This window comes from Aotus nancymaae, unplaced genomic scaffold, assembly GCF_030222135.1.
Source record: "Aotus nancymaae isolate 86718 unplaced genomic scaffold, 86718_ANA_hifiasm-v0.15.2.pri h1tg000008l, whole genome shotgun sequence".
Taxonomy (NCBI): domain Eukaryota; kingdom Metazoa; phylum Chordata; class Mammalia; order Primates; family Aotidae; genus Aotus; species Aotus nancymaae.
The window spans coordinates 21,420,824-21,447,038 of record NW_026988419.1 but is presented as its reverse complement, the minus strand read 5'-3'; the positions used below and the strand labels follow the sequence as shown (position 1 = coordinate 21,447,038).

The 26,215-nt window shown below is 35.1% G+C and overlaps 1 protein-coding gene across 2 annotated transcripts in view; it reads right to left on the bottom strand.

Annotated features, from left to right (window-relative positions):
* The window catches only part of ERBB4 (erb-b2 receptor tyrosine kinase 4), a 1,187,482-nt gene that overhangs the window by 758,584 nt on the left and 402,683 nt on the right, over positions 1-26,215 (bottom strand). The gene's annotated exons all lie outside the window — the stretch shown is intronic.

Here is a 26,215-nt window from a genome sequence, read left to right as displayed (position 1 = left end):
TCTTTGCAAAGGACATGATTTCACCTTTTTTATGGCTATAGTATTCTATGGTATATATGTACCACATATTGTTTTTCCAGTCTATTACTGAAGGGCATTTAGGTTGATTCCATGTCTTTTCTATTGTGAACAGTGCTGTAATGAGCATACAATGTGTATGTGTCTTTATAATAAAATTATTTATATTCCTTTAGGTAGATAGACAGTAATGGGATTGCTAGGTTAAATGGTATTTCTGTCTCTAGGTCTAAATTAAAATATTTGTAAACTATAAACAAGATATGTAAAAAATACAACTTTTATTGTTATCACCTGGAATATCACTGTATATATTCATCAGTTTCTGAGGTACACTGAGTTTCCTGGCAAACTGATGATAAATAATCTGTCTGCCAAGTTCTGTTCCTATGTGAGCACATAAGTTTACATAAGTTTTTTGTTTTTTGCTTTGTTTTGATTTTTTAATTTTGTGGCTGGGCATGTTGGCTCACATCTGTAATCCCAGCAATTTGGGAGGCTGAGGCAGGTGGATTACCTGAGGTCAGGTGTTTCCAACCTGGCCAACATGGAGAAACCCTGTCTCTACCAAGAAGACAAAAATTATCTGGATGTGGTGTTTCATGCCTGTAATCCCAGCTACTCAGGAGACTGAGGCAGGAGAATCACTTGAACCCGGGAGGTGGAGGATGCTGTCAGCCAAGATCATGCCACTGCACTCTAGCCTGGGCAACAGAGTAAGACTCTGTCTCAAAAAAAAAAAAAAATTTATGTGACTTCCTGAAGCCAGATTTTTAGCTAATATTCTCACGGTTTATATACCTGACAGAATCTTTACCACTTAATGTACTGACTCTAATCCTAATTAGACTAAAAAATAAATGATAAATCTTTTAATAATGGTATATAGTGTTAAAGAAATGGTTTGGAAATTTAAGGCAAGGTACAAAGTGTAGATTGCAAACACACCAGGAACACAGCTTAGTAATAAGGTAATGTATACATTCATGTCTTATATATACAGAAGTAAAAAAGATATCATGATGCCTGATGTTGTTTTCAAAGGGATGAATTCCTGCAGAGGAAAGAAAACACATCTAGATGGGTATAGACTAATCATTAGGACAACCTTAAAGTCTGTTTTGCTTATGAACACATCAAAAATAACAAAGATTTTAATCCAAAAATCTTTAATAATAGTGTATGTCTGTAACCATAACAGTAACTCATTATAAAAACTTTTAAAGTCTGGATTTTTAAAGTTCACCAAACAATATATTTTCTATAAGTACTCTGTTACCAGTTAAACATGTGTCCCTGAAAGATACGTGAAGTCCTAATTCCCATTATCTAGGAATGTGACCTTATTTGGAAACAGGGTCTTCCTAGATGTAAATCAAATTACGATGAGGTCATTAGAGTGGTTCCTAATTCAACATAATGATGTCTCTATAAGACAAGTTTGTTCAACCCACAGCTATCAGGCCACAAGGCAGCCCAGGATGACTTTGAATGCGGCTCAACACAAATTCCTAAACTTTCTTAAAACATTATATTTTTTGTATCATCTATCATTAATCTTAGTGTATTTTATGTGTGACCCAAGATAATTCTTTTTTCACTATGGCCCAGGGAAGACAAAAGATTGGACAGCCCTGCTATAAAAAGAGGAAAATACCATGTGTACACAAAGACAACCAGAGAAGAAAGCCCCATGAGCAGAAACGCAAAGGGTACAGCAATGTTGCTACAGGCCAAGGAATGCCAAAGATTGATGGTCACCACCAGAAGCTAGAGAGAGGGAAGGAAGAATTCTACCTTGAGTTTCAGAGGCAGAATGAGCCTGCTCTCACCTTGATTTTGGACTTCTAACCTCCGGAACAGTGAGAGAATAAACCACTATTGTTTTAAGCCACCCGCTCTGTGGTACATTGTTAGAGTAGCACTAAAAAAATCTTCAGATGATTTCTCTCTAAATCCTACATTAAAGAAATGTTAAAAATCACTTCCTCTCTCTCCAGGGTCCTATCACATTATAACCTCCATGCTACTCTTCCCCTGCTCCCTCCAAGCCCCTCATACGTCACGCTGGAATTCATTCATTGACTTTGAGAATGCAGATTTTGTAGAGTGATATGGATGGATACTATGGGAAAGACCTCTAGAATCTTTAATATCCATTTTACTCTTCCTTCATTGTAACAGACTGAACAATTTTTAGTTGGACATGTGGTCACCCAAAATAAAGATTATATTTATCTCAACCCCTTAGAGGTAAGTTTAGTCAATGGACTAAGTTCTGACATGTTGTATGACACCTTCCCAGAACTTGATTTCAAACATGGCTGAAGCATGATTTTGCCTGGTTTCTTCTTCATAATATCTTCCAGCCTGATGCCAGAAATGCAGATGTCATGGCTAAAACATGAGTCATCCTCTTGGACCACAAGAATGAGTGACACATCTTAGAGATGGCTGAGAACTGAGCTAAAAGGAAGTAGGATTTTCAAGCAATAGATATTTTACGTTGTCATATTATCAATACCATCAAGATAATGATGAATATTGGCCCCACCTGCTAAAACGTTACACACAGAAAGGATCAAATTCTAGTTGAGTTATATGCTTTTGACTTTGAGAAATTTTAACTATTGTGCTTGGTTTGGCTGAATTTGCTCAATTTATAATAAAATTACAGCATCATGTGTGCTTCATAGGCCTGAGTTCCAGAAACTAAAAAAAGACCTCCTTATGTTTTCAAGTTTGGAACTATTGTCTTTTAACTTGGATAATTTAAATTTTGTTTAAACTTGATATGACATAAAGTATGTACTTTGATGAACACACAAAACATGGTTCAAATGTAAGTTGTTGCTACTTGTAGCTTTATTAGTACATGAAGCTGTTAAATTATTCTGTTTAAATATGAAGAACTTCCTATTGTAACCTCATGAGTTCTGAGTTATCATATAAAATACAATTTATTCAACTCCTTTCAAAAAAAAAATTCAATATGTAATAATGTAAATGAAATTGTTTTCAAAATATTTGGTGTATTCTGACCTTTTCTATAGAAACTTAAACAACTTTTGAGAGATGTATCTATACTATAACTGCAATATGTAGGTATTTTTGCATAATTCCCATTCTATATAAATTAAAAAACGTATACAAGATTATACCCTATATAATATAATAATATAATATTATACAGTATTATTTGAATCTGGATAGTTATAAATTAATGGTAAATTTTTCTCACTGTCAAAATTCATTTAAATATTTGTATAGTATAAGTACTTAGGATTTTGTTTAAACTTCTTATAATGAACATACACTATCCTACATTGCAATAATTCATTTAATTGATATCAGAAAAATTATAACTGGTACTCAGAAAATGACCCTTAACTAAAAAAAAAGTTGCTGTTGCTCAATAGATGATCAGCTAAGTTTTGTATATACTATCTTAAAATGGAAAATTGGAATAAGTATGTTTAGAAATATTTCTCAGCAAAAAACATGATCCTACAAAAAACAGAAAATTAGATCAATCACAATACTCTATTTGCCAAACATTCTAGTCTTTGCAGTTTTTTTTACTACATGCTGTTCAAGTTAGTAGATATTTTGTCTCTGGAGGCTTTCATTTATGTTTGATTCAAACTATCTAGAATTCACAGTATATTCATCATAAATTTTATCTTGAAAGACAGATTTGATTTTTAAAGAACTAGTTTGGATAGGTTCATATAAATCATTTTTAGTTGTCTTTGTGGAGCCTCCACTGAGTGACTCACAACTTTCATTTGTCAATTGATTTTACAATCAAGCAATGTATACAAGACAATGCTTAAACTATCCAGTTTTATTGATTTCACAAAGCTGTTTATCAAGACACAATTGAAAAATTATCTTCAGCAGCCAAAACATGTTTAACAAAAATCAGCCCCCTTTGTCAATACTACTATAAAGTCTTAAATATTAAGCCTACAATAATTCAACCTTCAAAAATCCAAACTTTACATGTGCTCCCTAACGTTTTCATGCCAAATGTAACTCCAGGAGTAAAGCTATATGTGAGGTCCTAATAAAATCATCAATTATTCTATTTAGTATTGATTCTGTTACAAATGTAGCCATACTTCCAAACACAGGCTTTTTATTTTTCTTGACTTAAGATTTATATCCAACAGTGTGTGAACCATGTAATCCTCATTCAGTAAAATAGTAAAAAGTAAAAATTTGGTAGTTATATAAAAAGGATAGTTAACAATATATTAATTTGATTCATTGGGGAAAATACATTAAAAGTAAAATAAAGAAACCTTAACAATATCCATATTAAAACTAAAAATTAATTATGGCCTCCAAGCTTGTTCTGGCTATGAAACCAGCACTCTATGTGCTTACAAAGAAAAGATGATAGGAATTAAAAATATATATAATACCTAACTCTCAAATCAAATGCCTATTGTGAGATAGCAGTTTATCAATTAAGAAATGAATAATTATTTAGCATCTGCTCTTCTCCTAGTATCATGACAAAATAACTACTGAGAAAAATTTCCAAGGTGTTTAGTAGGGGGTCGTGTAGTTTTACAAGGCACACAGCAAAGAAAGCAGTCAGCAGTATGTTTAAGTCATGTATACATTGAGTGCACATAATTCAAAGACTGTCTACATAAAAAATGGTAACTTGGAGGATCCAAGATGGCCGAATAGGAACAGCTCTGGAGTGCAGTTCCCAGTGAGAACAGCACAGAGGATGAGTGCTCACCACAATTCCAAACAAGTTTTCACTGCCCACAGACCAGGAGATTCCAAGGCCTAAAAATGCTACAAGTTTTCAGTGCAGTGGTTTCAGCTGATGTGCACTGGTGCACAGAAACTCACACAAGTCTGGGCTGCCTTTTCGGCCAGTGCCCAGAATGCCTGGGAGACAGAGCCGCCCATTCAACTGAAAGGGAGGGGGCTAAGACAGGGAGCCAGGGGATCTGGCTTGGTGGGTACCACCACCACAAAACAAGCAATCTGAAACACTCTAGATTGAGAGTTTCACAGCAAGCACAGCTGGACCCAGGACCATCCAGTTCACTGGGGGGTAGGGCGTCCCCCACTACCGAGGCAGTCCACCACTACTGAGGCAGTTCACACAGCACAGGGCAGAGCCTGCAGCAGCTAAGCAATACCTCTGCTGGCAGACTATGACTAGACTACTCCATGCAGGGCAAGGCATCTATAAAAAAAGGCAGCAGCACAATAGGGACTTATAAATAACCCTGACCTTCCTAGGACACAACACCTGGGAAAAGAGGCAGTTATGAGTTCAGCTGCAGCAGACTTAAAGGTACCTGCCCAGCAGCTCTGCATGGAACAGTGGAGCTCCCAGCACAGCACTTGAGCTTCTATAACGGTCAGACTGTCTCCCAAGCAGCTCTCCCAACCCCCACTGTATACCCAAAAAGACACCTCATAAAGGGGATCTCAGGCCAACATCTGGTGGGTACCATCCTGGGATGAGGATAGCAGAGGAAGAAACCTGCGGTAACCCTTGCTGTTCTGTAGCCCCCATGGGTGATCCCCAGGCAAGCAGGGTCTGGAGTGGACCACCAGCCATCCTGCAGCAGAGGAGCCTGACTGTTACAAGGAAAACTAAGAATCAGAAAGAAATAGCTTTAACATCAACAAAAAAGGACATCCACTCAGAAACCTCATCCAAAAGTCACCAACTACAAAGACCACAGGTAGATAATACCACTAAGATGGTAAGAAACCAGAGGAAAACACCAAAAACCAGAACGCCTCTCCTCCTCCAAGGGATCACAACTCCTCACCAGCTAGGGATGAAAGATGGTTGGAGAATGAATCGGATGAATTGAAAGAAACAGGCTTCAGAAGGTGGGTAATAGCAAACTTCTCAGAGCTAAAAGAACATGTTCTAACCCAATGAAAAGAAACTAAGAACCTAGAAAAAAGGTTAGATGAGATGCTAACTAGGATAAACAGCTTAGAGAAGAATATAAATGACTTGATGGAGCTGAAAAACACAGAACAAGAAATTCACGAAGCATACACAAGTTTCAACAGCTGAATCGACCAAATGGAAGAAAGGATATCAGAGATTGAAGGTCAACTCAATGAAATAAAACGAGACGGCAAGTATAGAGAAAAAAGAGTGAAAAGAAATGAACAAAGCCTCCGAAATATGGGATTATGTGAAAAGACCTAATCTTCGTTTGATAGGTGTACCTGAATGTGACAGAGAGAATGAATCCAAGCTGGAAAACACTCTTCAGGATATTATCCAGGAGAACTTCCCCAACCTAGCAAGCCAGGCTACCATTCAAGTCCAGGAAATACAGAGAACACCACAAAAATACTCCTCAAGAAGAGCAACCCCAAGGCACATAATTGTCAGATTCACCAGGGTTGAAATTTAGGAAAAGACCCTAAGGGCAGCAGAGAGATTCTGGTATGTTGTGTCTTCATTCTCGTTACCCACAAAGGGAAGCCTATCAGATTCACAGCAGATCTCTCGGAAGAAATTCTACAAGCCAGAAGAAAGTGGGGGCCAATATTCAACATTCTTAAAGAAAAGAACTTACAACCTAGAATTTCATATCCAGCCAAACTAAGCTTCATAAGTGAAGAAAAAAGAAAATCTTTTATGGACAAGCAATTGCTGAGAGATTTTGTCACCACCAGGCCTGCCTTACAAGAGCTCCTGAAAGAAGCACTAAACAAGGAGAGGAACAACCAGTACCAGCCACTCCAAAAATGTACCAAATGGTAAAGACTACCAACACAATGAAGAAAATGTGTTAACTACGGGGCAAAACAACCAGCTAGCATCAAAATGGCAGGATCGAATTCACACATAACTATATTAACCTTAAACGTAAATGGGCTAAACACCCCAATCAAAAGACACAGACTGGCAAATTGGATGAAAAGTCAAAACCCATCGGTGTGCTGTATTCATGAAACCCATCTCACGTGCAAGGACACACATAGGCTCAAAATAAAGGGATCGAGGAAGATTTATCAAGCAAATGGAAAGCAAAAAAAAGCAGGAGTTGCAATGCTAGTCTATAATAAAATTGACTTTAAACCAACAAAGATCAAAAGAGACAAAGAAGGGCATTACATAATGGTAAAAGGATCAGTGCATCAAGAAAAGCTAAGGATCCTAAATTTATACACACCCAATACAGGAGCACCCAGGTTCATAAAGCAAGTTCTTAATGACCTACAAAGAGACTTAGACTCCCACACAATAATAGTGGGAGACTTTAACACTCCACTGTCAATATTAGATCAATGAGACAGAAAATTAACAAGGATATCTAGGACTGGAACTCAGATCTGGACCACACGGACCTAATAGACATCTACAGAAATCTCCACCCCAAATCCACAGAATATACATTCTTCTCAGCACCGCATAGCACTTACTCTAAAATTGACCACATAATTGGAAGTAAATCACTTCTCAGCAAATGCAAAAGAACAGAAATCATAACAAACAGTCTCTCAGACCACAGTGTAATCAAATTAGAATCTCTGGGACACATTTAAAGCAGTGTCTAGAGGGAAATTTATAGCAATAAATGTCCACCAGAGAAGTGACGAAAGATCTAAAATCAACACCCTATTGTTGAAATTGAAAGAGCTAGAGGAGCAAGATCAAAAAAACTCAAAAGCTAGCAGAAGACAGGAAATAACTAAGATCAGAGCAGAAGTGAAGGAGATAGAGACACAAAAAAATCCTTAAAAAAAATTAGTAAATCCAGGAGCTGGTTTTTGAAAAGATCAACAAAATAGACCACTAGCCTGATTAATAAAAAAGAAAAGGGAGAAGAATCAAATAGATGCAATAAAAAATGATAAAGGGGATATCAACACTGACTCCACAGAAATACAAATTACAATCAGAGACTACTACAAACAATTCTATGCACATAAACCAGTAAACCTGGAAGAAATGGATAAATTCCTGGACACTTGCACAATCCCAAGCCTAAACCAGGATGAAGTTGAAACCTTGAACAGACCAATAACAAGGGCTGAAGTTGAGGCAGCAATTAAGAGCCTATCAACAAAAAAAGTCCAAGTCCAAATGGGTTCACAGCTGAATACTATCAGACATATAAAGAGGAGCTGGTACCATTCCTTCTGAAACTATTCCAAACAATCCAAAAAGAGGAAATGCTCCCCAAATCATTTTATGAGACCAACATCATCCTGAAACCGAAACACAGCAGAGACTCAACAAAAAAAGAAAACTTCAGGCCAATATCCATGATGAACATAGGTGCAAAAATCTTCAATAAAATACTGGCAAACTGATTCCAACAGCACATCAAAAGCTTATCCATCACAATCAAGTAGGCTTCATTCCGGGAATGCAAGGCTGGTTCAACATACGCAAGTCTATAAAAGTAATCCACCACATAAACAAAACCAAAGACAAAAACCATATGATTATCTCAATAGATGAAGAAGGCCTTCAACAAAATTCAACAGCGTATAGTGCTCCCCTCCCTGTGTCCATGTGTTCTCATTGTTCAACACCCACCTATGAGTGAGAACATGTGGTGTTTGATTTTCTGTTCTTGTGTCAGTTTGCTGAGAATGATGGTTTCCAGGTTCATCCACGTCCCTACAAAGGACGCGAACTCATCGTATTAAGTATGCTAACACTTAGAAACACTCAAATATAGTGAGCTAAAGTTGTTTAATCAATTAATCATTTTTGTATTAACATATCTGCAGAAATAGAATGAGACTATAAATTAGTGTTTCCTGAACATATTTCTCTATCAAACACTTCTTCAATTTTAATTTGTAAAATAAAGTGTTTTGTTAATTAAAAAAAAAAAAAAAAAAATTCAACAGCTCTTTATGCTAAAAACTCTCAATAAAGTAGGTATCAAAGGAACATATCTCAAAATAATAAAAGCTATTTATGACAAACCTACAGCCAATATCATACTGAATGGGCAAAAACTGGAAGCATTCCCTTTGAAATCCAGCACTAGATAAGGATTCCCTCTGTCACCACTCCTATTCAATATAGTATTGGAAGTTCTAGCCAGAGCAATTAGGCAAGACAAAAATAATAAACAGTAATCAATTAGGAAAAGAGGAAGTCAAATTGTCTCTATTTGCAGACAACATGATTGTATATTTAAAGGCCCTATCATCTCAGACCAAAATCTCCTTAAACTGATAAGCTACTTCAGCAAAGTCTCAGGATACAAAATCAATGTGCAGAAATCACAAGCATTTCTATATACCAATAACAGACTAACAGAGAACCAAATCATGAGCAAAGTCCCATTCACTACTGCTACAAAAAGAATAAAATACCTAGGAATACAATAAACAAAGGACGTAAAGGACCTCTTCAAGGAAAACTACAAACCACTGCTCAAGGAAATAAGAGAAAACACAAACAAATGGAGAAACATTCCATGCTCATGGTTAGAAAGAATCAATATCGTGAAAATGGCCATAATGCCCAAAGTAATTTATAGATTCAATGCTATCCCCATCAAGCTACCAATTACCTTCTTCACAGAACTGGAAAAAACCACCTTAAACTTCATATGGAACCAAAAGAGAGCCCACATAGCCAAGATAATCCTAAGCAAAAAGAACAAAGCTGGAGGCATCATGCTACCTGATTTCAAACTATACTACAAAGCTACAGTAATCAAAATAGCATGGTACTGGTACCAAAACAGAGATACAGACCAATGGAACAGAACAGAGGCCTTGGAGGCAACGCCACACATCTACAACCATTTGATCTTTGACAAACCTGAAAACAACAAGCAATGGGAAAACAATTCCCTGTTTAACAAATGGTGTTGGGAAACTGGCTAGCAGTGCGCAGAAAACAGAAACTGGACCACTTCCTGACACCTTACACTAAAATGGACTCCAAATGGATTAAAGACTTAAACATAAGACCTAACACCATAAAAATCCTGGAAGAAAACCTAGGCAAAACCATTCAGGACATAGGCATAGGCAAGGACTTCATGACTAAAACATCAAAAACTGTGACAACAAAAGCCAAAATAGACAAATGCGACCTAATTAAACTCCAGAGTTTCTGTATAGCAAAAGAAACAATCATTAGAGTGAACCGTCAACCAACAGAATGGGCAAAAAATTTTGCAATCTACCCATCTGGCAAAGGGCTAATATCCAGAATCTACAAAGAACTAAAACAGAGTTAGAAGAAAAAAAACAAACACACACATCCAAAAGTGGGAGAAGGATATGAACACACACTTTTCAAAATAAGACATATATGAGGTCAACAAACATAAAAATGCTCATCATCACTGATTATTAGAGAAATGCAAATCAAAACCACACTGAGATACCACTGGATGCTAGTTAGAATGGTGATCATTAAAATATCAGGAGAGAACCGATGCTGGAGAGGATGTGGAGAAATAGGAACACTTTTACACTGTTGGTGGGAGGGTAAGTTAGTTCAACCATTGTCGAAGACAGTGTGGCGCTTCCTCAAGGACCTAGAAATAGAAATTCCATTAGACTCAGCAATTCCATTACTGGGTATATACCCAAAGGATTAAAAATCATTCTATTATAAGGACACATGCACACCTATGTTCATAGCAGCACTGTTTACAATAGCAAAGACGTGGAACCAACCCAAATGCCCATTGATGACAGACTGGACACGGAAAATGTGGCACATATATACCATGGAATACTATGCAGCCATAAAAATGATGAGTTCGTGTCCTTCCAAGGGACATGGATGAATCTGGAAACCATCTTTCTCAGCAAACTGACACAAGAACAGAAAATCCAACACCACATGCTCTCACTCATAGGCGGATGTTGAACAATGAGAACACATGGACACAGGGAGGGGAGCATCACACACTGGGGTCTGTTGCAGGGGGCAAGGGAGGGACAGCAGGGAGGTGGTGGGGAGGTTGAGGAGGGATAACATGGGGAGAAATGCCAGATGGGGGTGATGGGGGAATGGAGGCAGCAAACCACATTGCCATGTGTGTACTTATGCAACAATCCTGCATGATCTGCACATGTACCCCAGAAACTAAAGTACAGTAAAAAAAAAAAAATGGTAACTTGATAAAAAAAATTCTTTCTCTGATTTAACAATAATTACTTTCTCTGTCAGAAATGTTAATGAATGCACTTTGGATTAATGCATATTGCTGGGCATTAAAAAATCTAGCATTGGTCGGGTGCAGTGGCTCATGCCTGTAATCCTAGCACTTTGGGAAGCCAAGTCAGACAGATCACAAGGTTAAGATTGAGACCACTGTGACCAACATGGTGAAACCCCGTCTCTAATAAAACTACAAAAATAAGCTGGGTGTGGTGGCATGCACCTGTAGTCCCAGCTACTTGGGAGGCTGAGGCAGGAGAATCGCATGAACCCGGGAGGTGGAGGTTGCAGTGAGCCAAGATTGCACCACTGCACTCCAGCCTGGTGACAGAGCGAGACTTCATCTAAAAAAGAAAAAGAAAGGAAAAGAAAAGAAAAGAAAGAAAAGAAAAGAAAAGAAAAATATCTAGCATTGTAGTAAATATCAAAACATAAAATATTTAAACACCACATAAGAAGCAGCGCCTATTTCCAGTGACTATTAATGAATGCTATTATAGTTATATGGAGATGGTAAGTTTTGTTATCTCTATGTTCAGAATATATCTCCAAATGGGTCCAAACTTGTCAGTTCCACTGCTATAGTCATTTCATCAAAAACACTGCTATTTCTTCCCTGGACTTACGCAGTAGCCTTCTAACTGATGTCCAGAATTTCCTATTTGCTCCCATTAATTCATTCTCAACACAGAACAAAATAATGTTTTTAAAAATATGAATCCCCAGCACTTTGGGAGGCCGAGGCGGGTGGATCATGAGGTCAAGAGATCGAGACCATCCTGGTCAACATGGTGAAACCCCGTCTCTACTAAAAATAAAAAAAATTAGCTGGGCATGGTGGCGCATGCCTGTAATCCCAGCTACTCAGGAGGCTGGGGCAGGAGAATTGCCTGAACGCAGGAGGCGGAGGTTGCGGTGAGCCGAGATCGCGCCATTGCACTCCAGCCTGGGTAACAAGAGCGAAACTCTGTCTCAAAAAAATAAAATAAAAAAATATGAATCATTCATGTCACTAAAAACACCTTTTGGCTTCTCCTTAAACTTATTATAAAATCCAAACTCTTTACCATAGCTTGTAAGAATCTGTATTCATCTTTTCTCAAATGTCATTCTTTCAGAAAAGCCTTCTCTGACTACATTATTTAAATAGGTACCAGGCTTCCAAACATTGCACTCTACCAGGAGACACAACAGTTATTCCAGTGATTTGGAAGTGACTGCCGTTCAACCACCCTGGGCTCCTCATTCTTCTGAATCAATAGGCAAAGAAGAGAATTGCTAATCTGGCTGGGATAATTGATCCTGACTACTAAGGATAGAAGTAGATTGTATCAGTATTACTACTCCACAATGGAAGTAATAAGCCAGAGTATGTCTCTAATACAGGAGAGTCCTCTGGGCGTCTCTTAGTATTACCATGCCCAGTGATGAAGATCAATGGAAAACTACAACAACCCAATGTAAGCAGGATTAGTATGGTCCAAAGTGTTTTGGAATGAAGGTCTGGGTCACCACAACAGGTAAAAAACCGTAACCAAATGAGGGGCTTGCTGAAGGCAAAGGGAATATTAAATGGGTAGTAGAGAAAGGTAGTTATAAATACCAGCTATGATTATGTGACCATTTACAGAAATGAGGACTGTAATTGCTGTACTTTTCTTATTATGTTATGAATACATTTGTATTTCTTTTCCTCTCTTTTGCCTTATCATGAAATATAAGATGTATTACTTTATGTCATAATATTTAAGTATTGTTAATTTTACATCATAGTATTTAAGTTACAGGATATCAAGGAGAAAAGCAAACATCAAAAAAGACTTTACCTTCTCCTCTGGGGAAAAAGTTAATGCATTTTTGGTGGTAGACATAATAGTTGTATCATGTTAGATGAACTCATAAATTATTGTCTTTATCTGGAGATTAAGTAAAGATTAAGGATATACATATGGGTGCCATGCTGACAAGGGATGGGCTTGTGATGGGTAATTTTATATGGCACTTCACTGGGCCACAGGATGCCCAGAATGCTGGCTAAACAGTATTTCTGAGTGTATTCATAAGAGTGTTTCCGGAAAAGATTAGCATTGAATTGGTGTGCTGAGTAGAGTACGTGGCCCTACCAAATGTGGGTGGGTATTATCCAATTTGTTGCAGGCATGGACAGAATACAAAGGCAGAGGAAAACTGAATTTGCTCTCTCCCTGACTGTCTGAACTGAGACACAGATCTCCAGCCCTTGGCACTCTTGGTTCTTAAGCCTTCATTTCCAAACTGGAATCTACACCATTGGGCACTGTAACTCTAAGGCCTTTAAATTAAATCACTAGCTTTCTTGGGTCTCTTGCTTGCAGATGTCAGATTGTGAGACTTCTCGGCCTCCATAACTGCATAAGCCAATACTGTATAGTACATTTTAAATAAATCTCTGCATGTGTATGTGTGCTATATACAGCGTATATATGTGTGTATATTTGTGTGTGTGTGTGTATATATATATGCATATATATATGCATATATATATACACACACACACACACACGTTATCCAAAGGTTCTGTGGCCCAGACAATTGAGATAGAAAATTAACTACCACAAGCCCATCCCTTGTTAACTTTGCACACATACACAACTTCTTAATTTGTACTTAATCTCCAAATAAATAAAATAATAGGCCATACTTCCATCTAACATGATACAACTATTGTGCCTACAACCCAAAATGCACTAACTCCTTCCTTGGAAGAGAAGGTAAAGTTCTTACTTGTTTGCTCTTCTGTAACTTAAATCTTTTTGTTGCAATTTCTTTGGAGAACCCTGAGAAACACACTCATGTTTATTCATTTTTCACACAGAGACCAGAATGATCTTTTCAGAAATGTAAATTGTTCATGTCACTCTCCTGCTGAGAACACCCCTTGGCTTCTAATTGCACTGACTACAAAATCCAAAGTTCTTTTAGCCTATAAGAACTTGTATTTAAGTATTTGCTCAAATGCCACCTTTTCAAAAAAAAGCCTTTTCTGACCACTTTATCTAAAATAGGTATCAGGTTCCTATACATTGTGTTTTTGGCCATGTGAATTTACACTATACATCTGCATGTTTACCTCTTTATTATATGTCTCTATATTAGAATACAAGCCTCATAAGAAATAGACCCTTCGTCTGCTCAGCACCTAGAGAAGCAGGCCTATAGTAGATGTTCAGTAAACATCTGTTAAATATATGGACTTCAGAGTCATTGAGAACTAAAATGAAAAAAAAAAAGTAAAGTATATATATATAAAGGAAGTCCAGGTGTGGTGGCTCACGCCTGCAATCCCAACATTTTTGGAGGCTTTAAATTATACCACTAGTTTTCTTGGGTCTTTACCTTGCAGATGGCAGATTGTGAGGATTGCCTGAGGTCAGGATACCAGCCTAGGCAACAAAGTGAGACAATTTCCCTATAAAAAACTTTTAAAAATTAAGAAGTTAAAAATAAGAGAGAACTAGAATGGAGCCAAAATGAAACACTGGTTCCTCCATTTTTAAAAGCTGAATGAACTTGAACAAATCACTTCATCACTTTGAGTCTTAGTTTCCCTATCTACAAAGTAAGGTTTTGTGCTGAGTGTTATTCATAAATCCAGCTTAATTGTTATGAGCACAACATTTCCAGGATAATTTTTTCAATTGATGGGTAGGAGTCATTCTTATCTTTTTTCTAATGGAAACGCTTCCCTTAACTTAGTAAACATTTTATCATGTTATATATTCTAGAATTCTACTCTAAAACTAGGGTTTTTATTTCAGACTTGAATGTTGTAATAGACTTTTTACAGTTTTGAGAAGATTTTTTTTAAAACTGGTATTACAGATATGAGTAAATTATTGATAAATTACAATTATTAAAGCATCCTTATATTCTGGAATGAATCATATTCAATGATCATGCATTACTCAGTATATTTCTGAATTTTATTGCTCTTATTCATATGTACTGACATCTTTAGATATAAAAATATGTATCAATGTTTTAAAATATCTTTGTCAAATGTTATTAGGCCAAAAAAATATTTCAGAAATTTCATATTCTACATAATTAAATGTATTAAAAAACTATTAATAACAAAGTTGGAAATATTTCATAATTTTCACTACATAAAACTAGAAATAAAAATATTTTTCAGTGTAAAAATTGGTATCCCTTTAAAAAAATCCTATTATGTATTATCTGAATCTTATCTTCTACCACAGTTTTATTGACTCCAAAAGTGAAATAACATAGAGACTGCTAAAATTAACTAAGCACTTTCTAAATAATCCTTGAGCCTAAAGAAAAGAACCTTTGGCACTGTAGACCTTTACTAATAGAGTTGTACCTATGGAAGACATAGGTATTCTATACCACAGATGGATGAAAGGTAAATCAATACATTATATATACTGCTATCTGCTGATCTATCTAAAATTGAATTGATCTGCACTTTACTTCTTTTGTTGATTTACAATAGTCTATAAGTGTCCTCAAAATTCTTAAATACAGTTACGGTATATTGTGAGGGAAAATAACCTCATAACTGAAAACTCAAAAAACTATCTATGGCCATACCACTCTGAATGCAACTGATCTCATCTGAAAACTCAAAAAACTGATGTGTATCAAAATTATATATGATTGTCTTCTATGAATGATATTTTTTTGAGTAGTCTCCTTAATCTGGTCTCCTCAATATAAACATTTATCTTTGTAGATGTTTGTACTTGGTATTTCAAAGATGAGCTTGGTAAAATTAAAATATTGCAAATGATTTTTAATGCGTCATACCAAATATAAACAACTAATTTATAACTATATATATATATATATATATATATATATATATATATATATATATTCCTATTCTGTTTTCCTGTCTTCAAATATTTTATTTTTAAATTTTTATTGTATAACATTTCTATGTAGAAAACAGAAAAAAAATAGAAAGGTTTTACAGATTTAGAAATTATATTTCTGTCATCTATATGTACTTGGATGAAATAATAAGATCATACAAATAAAATTCTGTCAGAAATGTAATATCCCTTTACCACTATTTTGTCACTATTCCCTGCCTATCCTCTTCATCCCTCCCTCATACAAAGTCCTTTTTATTTACTTTGTAGTATTTCATTTTCTGTGGAAATGCTAGGTCCTTAACTTTAATGTAGGTACTGGACTTGACAAGCAATTAAAACAAACAATTTCCACTCATCAAGGCTTGCCAAATTAGTCATCTGCCATCTGCCCCATCATCTGGCTCTCCTTGAGGTCTTGCTGTGAATCTGGATGCACTTTCTCAGATTAAGAGGGACAATGCAAACCTCCAAGCTGGTGAAATGCCAGTGGGAGCTAAGTATGTAAACATTAGCAAACATCTTTCTTCCCTAGATTATCATGCCTTCAACCGTCCCCTCTTGTCTAATAAAAACCAGCCTGATTGTGATGCCTTATCACTGAGACCTTTGCCATTCACTGTAATTAAAGTGGCAGTGTGTGGGATACTTTTCCTGTTAGAAGAATTTACAAGAAAGAATTGGACTAGATGTTTGTAATATGCTCACATATCAAGGCTGATTTCTTAAGCATTGATAAAGATGTACATTAAGAAACAGACTATGGCCTTTCTCTTGCATTGGTTTCAGAGTGAGACTTCCTTTTCATTCCTTTCATCAGCTAATGTTTACTTGGCTAACAATATACAATAGGCACTTTCTAGGGTGGATATTCAATCAGCCTACAATAATAATGGGCAAAATTGAGAAATGGCTAAAGTGAAATATACTGTTGTCACCCCTTGCTTGTTTTTAAGGTCCCTCTACCTTTGTGCAAATGCACTAAGGTGGCCCTTTGCATTTTTTTTTTTTTTGGATGGAGTCTTGCTCTGTCTCCAGGTTGGAATACAGTGGTGCGATCTTGGCTCACTGCAACCTCCACCTTCTGGGTTCAAGGGATTCTCCTGCCTCAGCCTCCCAAATACCTGGGACTACAGGTGCACACCACCACATTCAGCTAATTTTTGTATTTTTAGTAAAGACGTGGTTTCACCATGTTGACCAGGATGGTCTTGATCTCCTGACTTCATGATCCGCCCATCTTGGCCTCCCAAAGGGATTACAGACCTGAGCCACTGCACCCAGCCAGGTAGCCCTCTTTTAAGTCGAACAAACTCTATGAGTGGCACATGACCTGGACAGAAATATGCACTGCATTTTATCCCCATCTGTTCCCTAGTATATGAGTATGTTTGCAGTGATGCGCTTGTATAACTGTAAACAGAAACTCTGATTCACTCCACTGCTCTGAGTTATCCATCCAAAGTTGCTCATTCAGGCTAAAGTTGTATCTAAATTAATGACACTTTTTTGTTGTTGTTTTGTTTTGCTTTTGTTTGAGACAGAGTCTTGTTCTGTCGCCAGGCTGGAGCACAGTGGCATGATCTTGGATCACTACAACCTGTGTCTCCCTAGTTCAAGTGATTCTCCTGCCTCAGCCTCCCAAGTAGCTGGGACTACAGGCAAATGCCACCATGCCCAGCTAATTTTTGTATATTTAGAAGAGACAGGGTTTCACTGTGTTAGCCAGGATGGTCTCAATCCCCTGACTTTGTGATCTGCTCACCTCAGCCTCCCAAAGTCCTGGGATTACAGGCGTGAGCCACCACGCCCGGTCTACACTTTTAAAATTAAAAGAAAAGTCTGTGAATGTTAGACTTGAAGTGAGAAGAAGGGGTGTGGCAAACAAATTTTTGACTAACAGTCTTTACTGTTATCTTCAGATGATTTACATATAAAGCCTAATCCAAGATCACCTTCTAACAAAGTTTTCTGGGATGTTTTAAAATTCAATTCATAGTCAAATTATTCTCCTGGATAAAAAACAAAAAGTACCCACCTGATACTAATATAGACTAAGTTATAAAATATATTGTTACAATTTATTTTAAATTATTTTCTTGTGACTCAAACTCTATTAGTATATAAACCAGATTTTATAATCTCCAGTGGGTTGGTCTCTCTAAAACATTTAGATGAGTAGTGGGTTGTTATTTTTACAACATAATCATTCTTGTAAGTACAATCACAATCAACTTCCCTTTTTTTAACTTTTACTTAAGTTCCAAAGTACATATGCAGGTTTTTTATATAGATAAACTTGTTGCATGGGGGTTTGTTGTACACATTATTTCATCATACAGGTATCAAGCTTAGTAACCATTAATTATTTTTTCTGATCCTCTCTTTCCTTCCACCTTCACCCTCCAATAGACCCCAGTGTGTATTGTTCCCCTCTATAGATCCATGTATTCTCATCATTCAGCTCCCAGTTATAACTAAGAATATACAGTGGTTGGTTTTCTGTTCCTGTGTTAGTTTGCTAGAGATGATGGTCTCCGGCTTCATCCACGTGTCTCCAAAGGACATGATCTTGTTCTTTTTTGTGGCTACATAGTATTCTATGGTGTGTATATACCACATTTTCTTTAACCAGTCTATTATTAATGGGCATTTAGGTTAATTCTATGTATTTGCTATTGTGAATAGTGCTGTAATAAACATACATGTCCATGTGTCTTTATAATACAATGATTTATATTCTTCTGGGTATATACCCAGTAATGGGATTGCTGGATCAAATGGTATTTCTGTTTTACATCTTTGAGGAATCACCACACTGTCTTCCCAAATGGTTAAACTAATTTACACTCCCACCAACAGTGTAAAAGTACTCCTTTCCCTGAGCACCAAAAGAAAGTATCAACAGAGTAAACAATCAACTTTCAAGTACTAATTGTAATTGGGTATTTGATAAGGAGACAACCCCCACTAGAGAAATATCTGTCATTCATTCATTTGTTCCATCACGCATTTATTCAATAAATGGTTACTGGGGAATAACAGTACATGGGGCTCTGGGATATCTGTAAAAGGAATAATAAATACAATCTATATCACAAATGTATAACATTTTACATTCTAAGATAAATCCTCTGCAGAATTTTTAGAAAGAGTAACTATACAAATTTGGTTAAGCTGCTAATATAAATAATTTTTTCTAACTTTGATTCACTGCTACTGAACAAGACTCACAAAGTCAAAATTCATTTTACACACAGTAAAATATAAAACAGAGCCCTTTTTGCCTACCACACATAAAAAATATACATAGTTTTGTATACAAGTTAGAAATCACTTGTGAGAAGAAATTTCCTGGGCATCTACAATGGAAGAAATATCACACCTTATGCTATGGTGTGAAAGTTTGTCCCCTCCAAAACAGGTTGAAAATCCCCAATGGAGCAGTATTAAGAGGTGCAGCTTTTAAGAAGGGATTGAGTTATGAGGGTTCTGCCCTCGTAAATGGATAAACCCATTCATGGCTTAATGTATTTATGAGTTAATGGATTAATGGCTTATCATAAGAGTGGGTCTGTTAAAAAGCCAGTTGGGCATTCTGTAGCCCTCTTGCCATGTGATACCCTTTGCTGCCTCAGGACTCATCAGACAGTCTCCATCAAGAAGACCCTCACCAGATGCAGCTCCTTAATCTTGAACTTTCTGGCCTCCAGAATCCAATTTATTATAATTTATAAATTATAAGAAATTTATAAATTCTTTTTATAAATTACCTTTTCTTTATAAATTACTTTCTCTTTATAAATTACCCAGTCTCAGGCATTCAGTTATAGCAACAGAAAAAGGACTAGGGTACCTTACAAATGCTTCATTCAGTTAGCCAGGTTAGTGTATATGTTTTAGTGTATCTTTTTCCTAGGTCTTCATTCATCTGCCTAAAGGGATAAGGAAAAACTGCTCTGACAACACCAGACAGGACAGACATATTATTCAAAACTATTCTATTTTAGGCTGACTTTCAATTAAGTCCCCATTCTAAATTACTTAATAACTAAGTGATTGAACATGTCGTGGATATTGTTTTGTTTCGCTTTTAGTCTTTTTTTTTCATTTTCTTTAGTTCAGAAATTTGATATTATAGTCTATAGTTAATATTACCAGCAAATTCCCTACTAACTTCATACTCCTGTGGGTAAGCAAATGGGACATCAGACATCATATGGACAGTAACTTAATTTGGAATGTTTTCCTATAAAGTTTCACTAATCTTTGGATTTAAAAATCTGATATCCTACTTGTGAGCTTCATTTTAATAGAGTAGCATGTTATAATACAAAATCTATGATAAGAGATTGAAAGTAAAAGTCCAACCTTTTAATGGAATTCCCATTATTTACTGTGACACATAAAGAAGAACCAAGGTGATAGTTAGCAAAGTTTTTAAGTATTAGACATGAACTTAGAAATGTCTTCTACACCTAAGAGCAATACTTAAAACAGACACACACACACACACACACATACAATATTTGCTAGTATACACTATTTGTATTTTTGTGTTACAGTGATAACACAAAAATGCATTACAATGTTCCTTAATTTATCTAAGATAATTTAGCAATAAAGGTATCAAAACTATACCACTCAGCATTAACAATACCACATATCACACTAACAATAATAGAAATTCTATAGTATCAGGTTCAAATTTTTAAAAGGTAGAGAATGATTTATGATTATCTTTCCTTATGTAAGATGTGACTAATAACAGGAAAAAATTCTTCAATTGTAGGTTTTAAATCATTTAATACTTGCATAGTAATTTTTAATTTAATGTGAATTTCTGAGAGCCTATAGATATAAACATACTTTTTCTATATTATATAAATGATTATTTACATATTTTGTAGCTGACAAGCTTCGTATGTACAAAACATATTTTCTAGCAGGTAAGTAAAATTTTAAACGAAATCACTTACTGTTTACCTAGAGATACAGGTGGAAAAGGAAACATATACTAACTTCTATTTTTAATTCTGTGACAGCACGAATCTGATCAATTTTTAAAATTCGAAGCATAACTTTACTGAACATGACTCATTTTCAATTCCTGACACAAAATAATATGTACTTTGTGATAAATTATACAAATGAGTATCTTTTTTATAATAGAATTCAAGTTTCTACTGATATTATTTTCCAGGATAAAACAGAATCAATTAGCTGTTACATTATTTATAAATGTTCATTTTTTTCAGATGCATTTACCACCTGATCATAACTTGTAAAAACGACTTAATGCCAGTCAAATAATGACTATAGAATCTGTTTTTAAAATGTATTAACTATTTGAGAAATAGTTCCATGCAGTTGTATCATTTTTTATTATTGTGATTTCAAAAAAATAAAATAATAATCCTTAAAACAGTCAATTCTTTTCAAAGATACTTTTTAAGAATATGCAGGTGTATGCATATGCATATGCATATGTACATAAAAATGTTAGTTGGGAAGAAAAACAACAATATGTTGAAAATGGTTTTCTCTGATCAATAGATATCTGAGTATAAATATATGTCACATATATATACATATTATTATATTTGTCCTATCTGTGATTTCTAAATTTATATTAGTTATAAGTATTTTATATGTAAAAAGTACATTTTATTTTTAAAAACTATTTTGTTTTAATTTTAGGAAAGGCTAGACAAGCATTCTATACTATGCCATTTCTTTATAGGAAGGTGTATGCTAACTGAATTACTATCAACACTTTTGATAATTTTGTAATTTTAATAAAGCATTATTTCAGATAAAAACATGAATTTATTTTTGATGTAAACAGTTGAGAAACTTTATTTTAAAACATCCAAAATAAAAGCAAAAATATATATATTCCTTAAAAAGTTGAGTAGTTGAGTATAAGATTTATCACTCATCTATAAAGTTGTTCTATAAAGTTTGAAACAAACCAATTTCCCACCTGAATAGACTAGGAAACATGAGTGTGTGTGTGTGTGTGTGTGTGTGTGTGTGTGTAGAGAGGATTTTCTGTGTATGCGCTAGGTTTTCTATTATATGCTATTTGATATACAAAATTGTGCAATACTGTTTCTATTTTAGAAAATAATTTACCTCTTCTGAGCTTATATTTTATATTACTATGATTTTTTAATGTTAAATTATATTATTATCACTATTAGTTGATCTGTATACTAGTAGCGACAGAAATTGTTCTAAGTGCTTATACGTGCATTGCCATGGAATAGCAATCATATTAAGCACATATCATTATCTATTTTTTTACAGATTAGGAAGTTGAGACTCAGAAAGTTAAAAAATATAACCAGAGAATTAACTAGTAGAAGAGTCAGGAGTCAAAATCAGTACTAGTTCTATGAGCAGTTTCCATTCAGAAGCACAGCATTAGTTAATTAATGTGTATAAATACTTGTTTTAAATTATTTTGGTTCAACAGTAGCATATTTCCATGAAGCAAAAATGCCCATAAACAAGATGAAATACTTATATGCTAAAGACACATTATCTTTTATAAATTTACAACTACAGAGTTGAACTCTTAATAGTCATGCATTATATTAGAAGTCCATGAGAGATGCTATGGGTGATAGTCATTAGGTATTTAGAAACATAAAAACAGTTTTATAGTACAATCTCAATGACTATCCATCTATTTTATTAATGAAGAAATTTGGCTCCCTGATCCCCTCCATTTGTGACTCATTCTCTTCTCATTTTTTATTCTACACTATGTAAAGAAAATCGGTGCAAGTTTCTAAAAATAACACTTCTTAAAAATACAAATAGGCTTCAATCAAGTGAGTGCATGTAGAAAGGGTGCTCCAACAGTACAACTTTTAAGACAGACTTTTTTCTTTTTAAAACTAGAAAACCATTTTTAAAAGGTTTATCCACTCCTTCCCTCCAATTTCCTTCAGCCTCCAATCTCATTTTAATAAATGGCACCCCTTTCACTCAGGCAAAAATCTAGTCAGTCAACTATTCTCTCTTTCCATAAGCCAATTATCAAAGCCACAAAGCCATATGCAAATCCATCAGCTCTTTCTTCAGAATATCTATCAGCTCTCCCTGGCTATCTCTATTTCAAGTTAGGAGAGTCCCTACTTGAATACTGCCATATGTTTCCATCTGATGTCCCTGGTTTTCTTGTCTTCGAGTATATTTTATACCAAATATAAAACTATTTTACAGCTTTTAATCTGTAAATCAGATCATTAATCTTCTTTGCTCAAATATCTCTAATGGTTTCTCATATCAATCAGAATAAAATTAAAAGTTCCTATCTAGACTTACCTACAAGGCCCTTACACCATCCATCTGAACCTCTGCTACTTTTCTGATATCATCTCCTATGATGTTTCACTTACTGAGATCTGCCCACAAGGGCCACCTTATTTGTCTTTGAAAACTGCTACAAAAGTTCCTAAATGCTGATTATCAATTGATGGATTTACCTTGTGCACCAATAACAGGCCAACATTGGCCTGTGCATGGCACTTTGAGTAGCATCATTTCAAAACATTATACTTTTTTATCACTTATCACCAGCAGCCAAAATATATCTTCATTTAGAATATAAGCTCTATGAGGCAGGAACTCTATTTTGTTCATTACTATATATAGCATTTGGAAGTACTTGATACAAAGTAGGCACCCAATAAATATTTAATGAATGAATAGATAAATGGATGGATGGATGCATAAATGGATGACTACTGATATTTTGGAATTCTGGCTAGGATTCCTCATTCACATATAACTCAAATGTTATCTTTGATGCTCAGAATGTTAGGACCATTAATATCCTTAGTGACCATCAAGTCCAAATCATGCATATAGATAAGAAAACAGCATTCAAGATAAGTTAAAGAACTCAAAAAAGGTCAATTAAATATAGGAAACATGAAATATATATAGATACATATATATAGATAGATATATATATATATAATATGGAAATATAGAGAACATTCATTCTCAAACGTTAAAGACATAAAGGTAATGAGAATCTTCATTTAGGCTATGTTCACATGGCACAGTGACTCATGTTCTGCTGAAAGCTTTCATGAAACTGTCCACCTTTATGGAAAGGACTCCCAAACAAAATGTTATGCTGCCAGCAGAAAAACTGTATTGTAAAACTTGGCAGGGGTGCTTAAGAATATTTGGCTAAACAGCACTAGTCGCTTATGTAATTGGAAAATAGATCTTTAGGAATATCTTTATTATTTTTTTCAAGTCCTGGCTGAAGCAAGTAAAATATGGCTTGTTGAAAGGAAACTTTTTGAAGAGTCTTTTTAACAAAAGTAAGTGTTGTATGTATATAGAAGCTAATCAATATCACATGATAAACATAATCCTTAAAAATTTTTAAATCAAATTACATATTTCAAGTCATATTTTAGTGTACTATTGAAACTTTAAAAAAATCTCACGGTGATTATTTTGCAAACGATCTTCCTGTAACAGAAATAATCATCTCATAATTTAACTCTTTCGTCAATTTAGATTTCAAAAATCGTGCTTGCTTAAATATATTCACACCTGCAGTTGCACCTAACAATTGTATGCCAAATTTAAAGTCAGTGGATTATAATATTAAATTTTTATTATAGCTATTATTATGGTTAATAACATTTATAAAGTGTTGTATAATTTAAAAAGCAGTTTTATTCCTATTAGCTTCTTTGATCCTAAATTACCTAAGAGACGGTTATAAGAGCCAAAATTATTAGAATAATTGCCAGGAATTCAATCTTTGGTATCTTGGATAAGAGGAACTTCTGAGAAATGTTCTAAAATTCTTCATGAATTAGCAACAAGGTGATAAAAATTCCCAGAAATACTAGATAGCCTTACCTTGGTATTATATGTAACTCACACAGAAGGAATAGTAGAAATGGGTTAAATAAAAATGGATTAACTTTCTATCCCACACAAAGAGTGGGAGTGTATAACACGATTTTTAATGGACTCTACTACAAGCCTCTTCCTATTTGCACTTTGTTCCAGTAGAAGTTAATTAGGTCGGCCACGTGAGGTGGTTCACACCTGCAATCCCAGCACTTTGGGAGGCCGAGGTGGGTGGGTCATGAGGTCAGGAGTTCGAGACCAGCCTGGCCAATATGGTGAAACCCCCGTCTCTACTAAAAAAAAAAAAAAATACAAAAATTAGCTGGCTGTGGTGGTACATGCCTGTAGTTCCAGCTACTCAGGAGGCTGAGGCAGGAGAATCACTTGAACCTGAGAGGCGGAGGTCACAGTGAGCAGAGATCCCGCCACTAAACTCCAGCTTGGGCAACAGAGTGAGACTTTGTCTCAAAAAAAAAGAAAAGTTAACTAGATCTATGAGAGCTAACTAGAAATAGATCTGCAATAGAAAATGGATTTGGCTACCATTGAAACTATGGTTGATTTAGGGAGATTGCACAGAGAATTCTGTTGGATGCATGCTAATTATATTTTCAATATTATAATGTCACTTTGAACTTGAATTCTCAAATGTTATATGTACTCACATTAATACACACATATGATCCTCTTTGGCAATTGTGTTAAATATTACTAATTCTTTATTTACTGCTGAATCAGATTCTAGTCACCCACCTAGTATTTCAGATTTTCCATAAATTTGGAGATCTGCTACAATATCCCTTCACACTTGATCGAAAGTTATTTTTTCCAAATAATTTTTCAAAATAATCAAAATATAGTTTAAATATCATCCACTATCCAACTTACCCACACCTTTTCCTAAATTTTTAATTCATTCTTTTGACCTCACCAAGAATACTTTGAAAGTATTAATATCTACCATCATCTTCAGCTATTGCCTAAAGGATTTTATTCTTTCAGAAAAGTTCTGAATCATTTACTCAATTTACATTTCCCTAAAGCTTATGTACAAAGATTTACTATATTTTTATTTGCAAAGTTGTTTTATTCTTATGTTCTAGTATATGGATCTTAATTCTTCGTTAGATGATAAGCCAGCCCATGGAGACTTGAAATTCTGTTTTTATCATTTCTGGCTGAGAAGGCTAGATGTAGTTCTTCTATCACATAAAAAGTACTACAGAGATCTGCACATGTAAGCCTAGATGAG